Source organism: Protopterus annectens, chromosome 15.part0 (assembly GCF_019279795.1).
Source record: "Protopterus annectens isolate FY-2018-M chromosome 15.part0, PAN1.0, whole genome shotgun sequence".
Taxonomy (NCBI): Eukaryota; Metazoa; Chordata; order Ceratodontiformes; family Protopteridae; genus Protopterus; species Protopterus annectens.
In genome coordinates, this window is record NC_056749.1 from 276,458,591 (window position 1) to 276,470,609 (window position 12,019).

General features: G+C 38.8%; 1 protein-coding gene across 5 annotated transcripts in view; it reads left to right on the forward strand.

Moving 5' to 3' along the window:
• Nucleotides 1-12,019, forward strand: part of NHSL2 (NHS like 2) — a 1,843,971-nt gene that overhangs the window by 1,711,481 nt on the left and 120,471 nt on the right. The window lies entirely within an intron of this gene.

A 12,019-nucleotide genomic window follows, 5' to 3' on the forward strand; every position in this document is an offset into this window, starting at 1 on the left:
AAAGACACATTCAGTGTTGTTCAGCTTCAGAGTTTGCTTTGCTAGAACAGTGTTGTAAGCAGACATCCCCATGTAGAGGTTCTGTGGGGTCATTGCTCACCCATAAAAAATGTTAACAGAGTTCCATTCAGTCTTTGCTTCCTAACCAAACAAGCTTTCAGCTAGTGATCTATTTTTAAGTAAACTATATTAAAGTCACTTAACAGAAAAGTGAAAAATGACCTAATAGGTCTACCAAGTCAACAGACGATTATGTTCATGTTTTACATTCTATGCTATTTGACTGTTGAAAATTTTTTATAGACATGACAGCACCATAATCTTAAGTTTGTACAGATTCCCACCAGAACTTTCATAGCTACCTTGATTTTCTTAATTTTTCCAGACTTTTTTTTTTTCTTTTTTTCTATTTTAAACTTATTAGTTTCTTTATTCATTCTCCAATTAATCACTTAATCTCATTTAGAGTTTGGGGGATCCAAACCTATCTCAACACTATGTGTGGTTACAAGGCAAATAAGCTATTGCAGCATGCATACACATACACACACACACACACAAATATACATTCACTCACACTTCACACACTACTAGCAGTTTGGAAGATTGCCAATTCACTTGTCATGTGTCTTTAAGAAAAGGTAGAAAACCAGACCACCCAGTGAAAACACAAACTAACAGAAGAAACAGAACATGTATACTTCGCACAGAAAGCACCCCATGCCATGAGATAGCAGTGCTAACCATTGTCAGACTATGCTCCCTTTTATTAAACTTAATTTTTTTCCAAATGTGTATTCACATATTAAATATCTTAAAATGTAATCCTGAAAAAATTCATCATATATATTAATAAACTGATAGTTTTCAGCTCTTGAGGTTTTTTTGTACTTTATATTCCAGCAATCTTTGTCATTATGAAATGAAAGGTTATGTGATGAAAGCGAACATACTACATATAAAAACATCCTTGTGTATTTTATGTTGCTATTTATGTGATTGACAGTTTCATATTTGCCCAATAACTTTTGGTTACAGAACAAGCCATTGATGGATAAGTAATCAGGAGCCAACTTGTGATAGTAAGACTCCTAAACAACATAGATTAACCAATGAACAGTCAACCTGTGACTAAAAACTGTATACAACAATAATGTATTTTGTTTTCCTTTTTGAGAATGCATTTCTTATTGCTGGTTTATTATTCAATGGTATCAAATAAAAGAAAGTTGGAAAATGACTACTAAAAGGCCATCCATACAGAAAATCCTGGTGATTGCACCACCAGAAATAACCCAACACATTGAAACAACCTGCACTTCAGTGACTATGTGGAATGGCTAAAATGTTATGGTTTAAAAAACAGAAGTAGTGATTTTGCAGTAGGCAAACCTTCCCTACCTAAATTACATAAATGCACTAATTCCAAGGTTATAAAAACACAAAGTAATGGAAACAGTTGATTGAATACAATACCAACTGTTCATTCATCACCATGCTTGCATGACCTTGAATTTGGCAAAAACAACATGCCAAACAACTGCTCACTAACCAGGGTTTCTAATCACTTAAATTACCTGATAACAAGGGCATCTGGGTAGTGGAAATTCTCCAGTTGGGCCCACAATAAATTGTCTTGTTCCATAATTTATAGACAATATATATTTATAAATATATGCACGCACACATATATCACCAAAATGACAGCACATAAAGTTTCATCATTTATTGGAATATGCATGGGAACAGCAAATCAGGTTTTACTCCATGCAAGAGCTTCTTCAGTTTTAATAACAGTTAAATCCAAACCATGTTTAAAACAAAGAGGTCGAACTTCCACACCAATTGTCCAGTTGTTAACTCAGTGTAAAAACAGCTATACTTTGGTGTGTGTAAATATATAAGGGGTACAGTCAAGTTGTCAAATGACAACCTATCAAAAGCAGAAAACTGGCAACACAGCTCTTCGAAAAATCAGCTGATCAAACATGAGGGCAGTTCTGTATGAAATCATAGTACAGTGGGGATCAGGAAATTTGCCCTTTCTCCACTGTAGTGTGAGATTGGAGTTTGTATATATAATTATTAGGGGGGTTTGAGGGATGCAGCCCTCCACATGGGGAGGACTAATTAAATCAGACATCAACCCTTTCCCACACCTGGAAAACAAAATCAAATAAAGAAAAAAAAAAAGATTTCCTATATACCCATTAGCTAATTATCTGGTCATTTGCCTCCTTGAACTACATTGTAATTGCATTTATTGTGGTCTTGGGGTTCCTGTTATCAGAAACGTAAGAACTCATAGTTTATACTTTAGTTAAATGTTTCATACCTTTCTTTTCCCTTCATATATATTTACATTTACAAAGGAAAGGCACACATTCTGAGGTGTAAGAAACGAACGTATTGCAGATTAAATAGAACTCAAATTTAGATTACAAATATACCAGTAGACTGAAATAGGAAAAAATGCATCACATTTTAAACAAGCTTTTCTATCCAGACATCACAGGAATATTCAATCTAAATAACAAGTGGAATTTACTAGTAACAAGGACTAAAATGTACCACCCCAGCCATACTCAGTGTAACTGAAATATACCTTAAGGCTGAGTGCTAACAGAGCAACATTTATCGGTGAGGGGGTACTTAAGTGGTTCTGTAGTTATCTAATAGATGATCTTAGCAATTTGTGCTACCCCCTCTTTTGAAGTGGAATGTATATTGAGTGTGCCCTAGAATTCAGTCCTATAGTCACTAATATTTTCCCTCTTCATTACTAGCTTATCCAGATATTTCCCAAAAATAATCCCATTACTTTATGCAGATGACGTCTGACTTCAGTTGAAAACCAGTGGAATGGGATTGCAGTATCACCTCCAAAATTAATTTCTTATGCTTTGGGAATGATCTACCAGAAAAGAAGCTGACAGGAATGAAGACCCTGCCTATCCTTGCTAGTGCATGCTAACCCTAACCCTGACCCTGACCCTAATATCAACCCTACACCTTATCTTAGAAAGCACATTTTCCATAACACTACCACTATTCAGACAAACCTAGGGATTCATAAAGAACCCCACTGATAGTGTTTAGGGCTGCATTAAAAAGGCCCTGTTTCTGTAATTCAGTAATTTGCAGTTCAGAGACATATTATCCACAATGAGGAAAGACCTCATTATCAGCTAATTTGCATATCTCTGAATTGTTGTTAACTACCATGAGTGCAGATCAGCACTTTCCTGAAGTGGTCAATAGTGGCTGCATTGTGTTAGTGCTAGCATGCATCCCCATTCACTTTTTCACACAGTAAAACACACACACACACACACACACACACACACACACACACACACACACACACACACACATATTAAAAACACCCTATACCTGTCTCTGTGTTGTCAGAGTGTCCCCCATGTCTTCTTTTTCCTTGCCTGGTAATTCATGGTTGATTACAGTGAAGCATTATTGCCAGACACTAGAGTTTCACACTTTACAGAGTTAGTTTATATAGTAAGGGGGGTATGGGGGCACAGCCCCCCACATTGGGGGGTAGTTTGGGTATATATTATCTTCTGGAAAGTGTTAATCATTTGTCTTGTAAGTATCCATGTCTGTGGTTTACAACATTTAAAATAGGTGGGGGCTCTGTCCCCACACCCTCCTTACTATATATACTAACTCCAGGATTGCTCTACAGTGTGGAACAGGGCATATACCTTTTAAGACAAAATGAGTTTAAGTCAAATAAGTTTTCAGTGAAGTGAGATTTCAGTGAATTGTGTTCAGGCAATTCACTTTCAGGGAAATGAGGCTTTGACAAAATGAGTTTCAGTGAAATGTGCTTTCTGTAAAACAAAGTAGACATGTGTATGGTTTCACTTCATAATCTCGATTTACTAAATTCCCAAATTTCAGTAACCCGAGACTATAAAGTCAAACCATTCACAAAACCGAATCACACAATCATGAACATACATACACCACATAACACACACACCATTCCACCCACAGCACACAAACCACACAACCCTAAGCTACAGATAAGCAGGGGGGCAAGCCCCCCTGCACCTCCCACACACCCCCTACTTATATATACCAACACCGAGGTCGCACATAACATAAAAAAAAACTCACACCACACCATCCTCCACTCACTCGCACACTCACTCACCTGCAGTTTCAGGTACCATAACCCTACACGTGACACACCAGAAATGCATAAAGGTGGATTTGTGATATTCTAATTCGCTCTTATGCATTTTTGGCATTCTGGTTTTAGGCTTCATAGTCTCGAAATACTGAAAATCAAGATTTCAGTAATTCAAGATTCTGAAGTATAACCATGTGTGTGTGTGTGTGTGTGTGTGTGTGTGTGTGTGTGTGTGTGTGTGTGTATATATATATATATATATGTGTGTGTGTGTGTGTGTGTGTGTATATATATATATATATATATATATATATATATATATATATATATATATAAAATATTACTGCTCAATATCTGAGTTGTTTGGCTTCTGCTACATACCTGCAATCAACTGCATTACTATCTGAGTTAAGTACAAACTTGCAGTGTTAAAGATTGTATTGCATTTTTTTTTCTGTATGTTTAATTGATTCATTGAATATTGTGGTCTGCGTCTCTCTGTACTTATTTTTTTTATTGTTTCATAGAATACTGTGGTCTCTCTCTGTCTCTGCAGTAAGTGGGGACTATTGTGTTTCACTTCATTGATATTCAGTGTTAAACTCTTAGCCTAGAGAGTTTCTCTGTATTTATAAGTGTTAGTTGCATATCTTTGAATTTACTGCTGCTCAATATCTGAGTTGTTTGGCTTCTGCTGCATACCTACAATCAACTGCATTACTAGCTGAGTTAAGTACAAACTTACAGTGTTAAAGATTGTACTGCATTATATTTTTTTGTCTATTTAATTGTTTTATTGAATATTGTGGTCTGTGTCTCTCTGTAGTTATTTATTTTTCTATTTAATTGTTTCATAGAATACTGTGGTCTCTTTCTGTCTCTGCAGTAAGTGGGGGCTATTGTGTTTCACTTTATTGAAATTCAGTGTTAAACTCTTAGCCTAGAGGGTTTCTTTGTATTTATAAGAGTTAGTCACATATATTTGAATTTATTACTGCTCAATATCTGAGTTGTTTGGCTTCTGCTACATACCTGCAATCAACTGCATTACTAGCTGAGTTAAGTACAAACTTGCAGTGTTAAAGATTGTATTGCATTTTATTTTTCTGTATATTTAATTGATTCATTGAATATTGTGGTCTGTGTCTCTCTGTAGGTAGTTATTTTTTTTATTGTTTCATAGAATACTGTGGTCTCTCTGCAGTAAGTGGGGACTATTGTGTTTCACTTCATTGATATTCAATGTTAAACTCTTAGCCTAGAGAGTTTCTCTGTATTTATAAGTGTTAGTCACATATCTTTGAATTTATTGCTGCCCAATATCTGAGTTGTTTGGCTTCTGCTGCATACCTACAATCAACTGCATTACTAGCTGAGTTAAGTACAAACTTGCGGTGTTAAAGATTGTACTGCATTATATTTTTTGTCTATTTAATTGTTTTATTGAATATTGTGGTCTGTGTCTCTCTGTAGTTATTTATTTTTCTCTTTAATTGTTTCATAGAATACTGTGGTCTCTTTCTGTCTCTGCAGTAAGTGGGAGCTATTGTGTTTCACTTTATTGAAATTCAGTGTTAAACTCTTAGCCTAGAGGGTTTTTGCATATTTATAAGAGTTAGTCACATATATTTGAATTTATTACTGCTCAATATCTGAGTTCTTTGGCTTCTGCTACATACCTGCAATCAACTGCATTACTAGCTGAGTTATGTACAAACTTGCAGTGTTAAAGATTGTACTGCATTTTATTTTTTTGTATATTTAATTGAGTCATTGAATATTGTGGTCTGTGTCTCTCTGTAGTTATTTTTTTATTGTTTCATAGAATGCTGTGGTCTCTCTCGGTCTCTGCAGTAAGTGGGGGCTATTGTGCTTCACTTCATTGATATTCAGTGTTAAACTCTTAGCCTAGAGGGTTTCTCTGTATTTATAAGTGCTAGTCACATATCTTTGAATTTATTACTGCTCAATATCTGAGTTGTTTGGCTTCTAGTACATACCTGCACTCAACTGTATTACTAGCTGAGTTAAGTACAAACTTGCAGTGTTAAAGATTGTACTGCATTTAATTTTTCTATTTGTTTCATTGAATATCATGGCATGTGTCTCTTTGTAGTTTTTGTTTTTTTCTATTTAATTGTTTCATAGAATACTGTGGTCTCTTTCTGTCTCTGCAGTAAGTGGGGGCTATTGTGTTTCACTTTATTGAAATTCAGTGTTAAACTCTTAGCCTATAGGGTTTCTCCATATTTATAAGTGTTAGTCACATATCTTTGAATTTATTGCTGCTCAATATCTGAGTTGTTTGTCTTCTGCTACATACCTGCAATCAACTGCATTACTAGCTGAGTTAAGTACAAACTTGCTTTGTTAAAAATTGTACTGCATTTTATTTTTCTATCTATTTGTTTAATTGAATATTGTGGTCTGTGTCTCTCTCTGTAGTAATTTATTTTTCTATGTGTTTCGTAGAATAATGTGGTGTCATTCTGTCTCTGCAGTAAGTGGGGGCTATTGTGCTTCACTTCATTGATATTCAGTGTTAAACTCTTAGCTTAGAGGGTTTCTCTGTATTTATAAGTGCTAGTCACATATTTTTTAATTTATTACTGCTCAATATCTGAGTTGTTTGGCTTCTGCTACATACCTACAATCAACTGTATTACTAGCTGCGTTAAGTACAAACTTGCAGTGTTAAAGATTGTACTGCATTTTATTTTTCTGTCTATTTGTTTCATTGAATATCATGGTATGTGTCTCTTTGTAGTTATTTATTTTTTCTGTTTAATTGTTTCATAGAATACTGTGATCTCTCTCTGTCTCTGCAGTAAGTGGGGGGTATTGTGTTTCAATTTATTGAAATTCAGTGTTAAACTCTTAGCCTATAGGGTTTCTCTGTATTTATAAGTGTTACTCACATATCTTTGAATTTATTACTGCTCAATATGTGAGTTGTTTGGCTTCTGCTACATACCTACAATCAACTGCATTACTAGCTGAGTTAAGTAAAAACTTGCAGTGTTAAAGATTGTACTGCATTTTATTTTTCTGTCTATTTAATTGTTTCATTGAATGTTGTGGTCTGTGTCTCTCTGTAGTTATTTATTTTCCTTTTTAATTGTTTCATATATAGTTTCCCACCCGCCCTCTCTGTTCTTGTTCTGGTATTAATTTTGGTGGCTTTGGAATTGCCTCCCCTGCAAATTTGTGTTTGAACACTCCTCCTGTGTCTATCTCATTTGCTCTCTCAACCGAGTACAGTGAGATCATATTTTGACTTCAGACACTCCTACCAGTCCCATCTGGTCAGCTCTGTCCCAGCTCTATTCCAGTCTAGTGTTATTAGCTCATTCTACCTAATACAGAGAGAGCATTTGTGAAGGGCAAGTCACTTAGGTCCTTAATTTTGAATTATCTTCTGTTTCTCCTTTCTCCCTTTCCACTTTCCAAAAAACACATTTCTAAGCTTGTTTCCTGCCTTTCCTGTAACTAGTCTAGTCCAGATACAGATTTGCTGTATCCAGGACTGCTTGTAACCTTCTGAGCCCCCAAAGCCTTTATGTGTTGGAGGGAAGCCTTCTAGCTTATCAGTGGGAGTGGTAAGCACTAGGTAGCCTATCTACCACAAGAGTGGTTTCTGGACCAGAAATTGTAGTTTATTGGCCGTTTGGGCAGTTTTTCTATCTCTTTCAACTTTCTGGATTAAAAGTCCATGTTTGCACTCGTTTCCCTCCTTTCCTGTAACTAGTCTAGTCCAGATACAGATTTGTTGTATCCAGGACTGTTTGTTAGCTTCTGAGCCCCCAAGCCTTTCTGTGTCTGAGGCAAGCACTATAGCTTATCACTGGGAGTGGTAAGTACTAGGTAGCATATCTACCGCAAGCTCCAACTACAGATTCTTAGTTTTAGCACTTGAATTTGCTTATTCATGCTCAGCACTTGTTCAGAACTTGTTACTACAGCACTCAACCTTCCTCTTTACCTAGAGGAAAACAGTTTTTGTACTTACTTTCCTCACTTGCTTAGAGAAAAACAGCTCTTATACTCACTTTCCTCAATTGTCTAGAGGAAAGAAGTTTTTTATTCAGGCATGTCCAAGGGTCAGCTCCCAGTGTTCTCTCCTGTCTATCTGATGAATTTGGGCATCTTGGGGCAATATAGCAATTGCCTCATGTACACAGACAACCCTCTCCTCCTACCACCCAACACTACAACATATGAGAGATGCACTTATCTATATCTAGCCAAACTGGAGGTAAAGCTCTCTCCAACCAAGACTGAACTTGACAGTCAAGAGGAGAAGGTAAACACTTGCACCACACCACGCTCATCACATACTCCCACTAAATCTACCCCCACATAGAAACCCAAAAACATTCACAGAGGCTCTCAATAATAATCTGCTCAAGCAACAGAGACCTCCAAAGCAGAAACACAAGCAACCTCCACCCACCAACACAACCCAAATGACACATAGCCCACAGACTCAGTGTACCAATAAACCACAGCCCATAAAACAAAACAACACACTAGTCATAGCTGACTCTAGAGTCAGACACACTGATGTCCCACTCACCAGGCTAAAAAAAGGAGAAGGTTACTGTCAGCTGCCTGTCAGGTGCCAGGATCCACCACATAACCCACGCACTCAGGTCACTCCACAAGTACAAATATGACTCTGTCATTGTCCATGTTGGTGTGAACGACCTGAGACGAACCTCCCTGGACCACATGAAAAGAGACATGGAAGAGCTCTCCAATCTTGTAGGCCAGGCAGGAATGACCTTAGCCCTGAGTAGCATCCTGACATCACCCAGAATGATACCACAGTACAAGAGCAAAATGATTGACTTCAACAATTGGCTAAGCTTCTGGTATCATTCTAAGGGGATCCAGTATCTGTCTGCCTGGGATGACATGGTCGACAGAACACAATGCTTTGCCAGAGATGGCCTGCACCTGTCACCCCTGGGATTCCGGGTACTGGCTAAGGGTCTTGCCGTCCCTATAGTTCCTTTTTTAGGCAAGGTTCAAATGACAAATTCACCACCGTAACAGGAAAAGGCAAGCAAAAACTGAAGGTAATACTACTCAATGCTAGAAGGCTAAATCTCAAAATGCACTCACTCAAGGCACTCCTTAAATGGAGAACATCGATATCTGTACAGTGACTGAGACCTGGTTCAAGGCTCTAGAGAGTGCTCCTGCATTACTAGGCTATAACTCATACCACACTTTTCAGCCATCTAACCTGGACCAGAACACCAAAGGCAGAGGTGTGTCCATATTCATTAAGGATATCCACACCTCCAGGCTAGTTGCTCAGCATAATGCATCCAAGGTTATCCAAGTGCAACTAAATCTGGTCAATACTGCAATCCAAATTGTAGCTTGCTACAGATCCCCCACCATGCCCCAGGATTCCCACTCCTCTTTTCTTGATATACTGGAAAATGTTAGGGTTCAATCAAACACCCTAATAATGGGAGATTTCAACTATCTCAACATTAACTGGAAAAACTACTCATGTACCAACTCCTTCGCTTAAGGCTTTCTGGAATTCATAAATTCCAATGTCCTGGAATAACTTATCCACACCCCCACCAGGGGCAACAGTATCCTAGACCTAGTCATTACCAACATGAGTGACCAGTGTTCCACACCTGAAGCCAACTCCTTGTTGGCCAGATCTGACCATAAGCTAATCACCCTAGATATCCACATCCCGCCCCCACCCACCATTAAGGAAACCACGGTAAAAGATTTCTCCAAAGCCAACGTCATGCTTCTTAAGACAGAAGTGTCAAACTTCATGACACCCATGCAGATGGACAATTTAGTTACGACTGCTGAATCCTACACAAATGCACTCTATAAGCACTTAAACGAGAGCATGGATCATGCTATCCTCCAAAAAAGGAAGCCAATCTGGTGGTCCCCTGCCATAAACAAACTCTAGAACAGAAGGAAGAAACTGTTGCAAAAGAGAGTAAAATCCCATGAGTGGTGGAGCTCCCTGGTCCCATGAGTGGAGGAGTTCCCTGGTCAGCCTCAGTAAGAAGTTGAGATCACTTATAAGATCTTCCAAAGCAAGCTACAAAAACAAAATTGCCACTGATTCTAAGGGCAACCACAAAGCATTCTAGCTATGTCAAGAATCTCACTGGCAACACCCAGATCTGCTCTGAGTTACAGCACAATGGAATGAAAATTACAGAGCCAACTGATATTGCCAACATCCTGACAGGTTCAGTGCTACCTTTAACCCCATTCACCCCCTAAAGGGCCGATATCTATACAGAAAGAATGCAGAGTCCCTATAATCACATCTATGCAGGTAAAAGCTGCACTCTCTAAAACCAAAAACACAGCATCCATGGGACCAGACAACATCCCAGGCTGCGTTTTACATGAACTTCAGAACGGACTCCCCACCTAAACACCATGTTCAATCATAGTCTCACGTCAGGCTTTGTGCCCACTGAATGGCACACAGCAACAGTTATCCCACTCCACAAAGGGGGAGCAACCACTGATCCTGGGAACTATTGCTCTATTAGCCTGATGAGCCTGGTCTGCAAGGCCATGGAACGTATCATCATGGAACTCATAAATAAAGACATTGGTAACCTAATTCTGGGCCCCACCCAATTCAGGTTTATGAAAGGCAGATCATGCCTTCTGAACCTGATCGACTTCTTTGAGGCAGTCACCAAAGCTGTAGATGTGGGCAAGGTGGTTCACACAGCCTATCTTGACCTCGCCAAGGCTTTCAACACCATCCCCCATTCTGGAATTATAGCTAAACTCACTAAACTAGCTATAAATCCCTACATCACAAGATGGGTTGACAATTGGCTCACTGACAGAACCCACACTGTAAAAGTTGCAGACTCCAAATCTGACTTCAAACCAGTAACAAGTGGAGTACCACAAGGTTCAGTCCTGGGACCTTTCCTGTTTGGTATCTACTTCTCTCAAGTACAGGCTAACACAGAAGGCCTCTGGCTAACTGAGTTCACAGATGACTGCAAACTAGGAGCCATAGTCGAGTCCCCAAATGATGTGGACATCCTACAGAAGGGCCTCACTGACACAGATGCCTGGTGTCAGAGGTATGGCCTCAAGCTCAATGCCAAAAAGTGCATTGTCATCTCCTTTGGTAAAAAATTTGTACCCATGAACTACCACATAAACGACAGTCTACTTAATGCCGAATGTGTGATAAGAGACCTTGGGACCCAAGTGAACAGTAGTCTCTCCTTTGATAATCACATCACCACAGTAGTCAGGAAATCCTTCTGTGTGGCACACCTCATCACAAAAGGGGTCTCATCCAGGAAAAAAGAGGTCATTTGTCCCCTCTACTCAGCATTCATTAGACCCATTATAGAGTACAATGCCCATTTTGGAATGTACCTCACAAGACATCTGCAACAGCTGGAAAGGCCATAGAAGTACCTCACAAAGAGGATTACTGGACTCAAACAGATACCCTACACTGACTGCCTCAAAAAACTCCAGCTTTACTCTGTAGCATATCGCCTACTCCAAGGAGATCTCTGCCTAACATATAAAGCTATGTCCAACCCAGAGCTGTTGGACATGCTACACCTAAAGAAATCCCAATCCCTCCGAGCTACATGCTCTAGGAACCTAAACCTTGTCACCACAATAAATAGGACATGCTGGAGGGATAGATTCCTGTCCCGGAGACTTCCCATACTCTGGGAACAAGCTACCCATCTATGTAAAGTTCCTCATTAGCACTCTTCAAAAAAAATCTTGATGAGTGGATGAGAATTAGGAAATACACCCCCGGGGATCACTTCTGTGGCTCTGCTCGACAGAGGCACAGGA